Source organism: Pteropus vampyrus, unplaced genomic scaffold (assembly GCF_000151845.1).
Source record: "Pteropus vampyrus isolate Shadow unplaced genomic scaffold, Pvam_2.0 Scaffold416, whole genome shotgun sequence".
Taxonomy (NCBI): Eukaryota; Metazoa; Chordata; class Mammalia; order Chiroptera; family Pteropodidae; genus Pteropus; species Pteropus vampyrus.
This window is the reverse complement of record NW_011889197.1, coordinates 131,141-131,578: the sequence shown is the minus strand read 5'-3', so window position 1 is coordinate 131,578 and position 438 is coordinate 131,141.

The window sequence follows — 438 nt, the reverse complement described above, 5'->3', positions numbered from 1 at the left end:
CCATGGGTTGGAAGCTGGTGGCAGGGAATTTAAAACTAGCTTTGTCATCATTGGTGCTATGTGACCTTGACTGAGCAAAGCTCTTAATTTGAACTTGTTTCTCTGTCTCTCTCCTAAATAAGAATGATGTAGATGATAGGGTAGAAAATTACAAGATGTTCGTTGTAACTGCCTAGCCCACAAATATTCTGTTGAACCTGATCCAAAACCCAATTTCTTGGCCTGTAAGAGTCCAAAGCCCTTCTCAGTTTCTGTGAATTCCTGTGCTTACCTCTTCATGATTTTCCTGGCAGCAGGTATCTTGCTGGTGCATGCTAACTCTCTTCTACCCCATACCAACCCAGATATCGGCCCAGCCCCCAATGCCATGGAAAATTCACTAATATACAAGTGCATTGAGAATTCAGAGAAACTGAATATGGGGGAGGTGGCCATGGA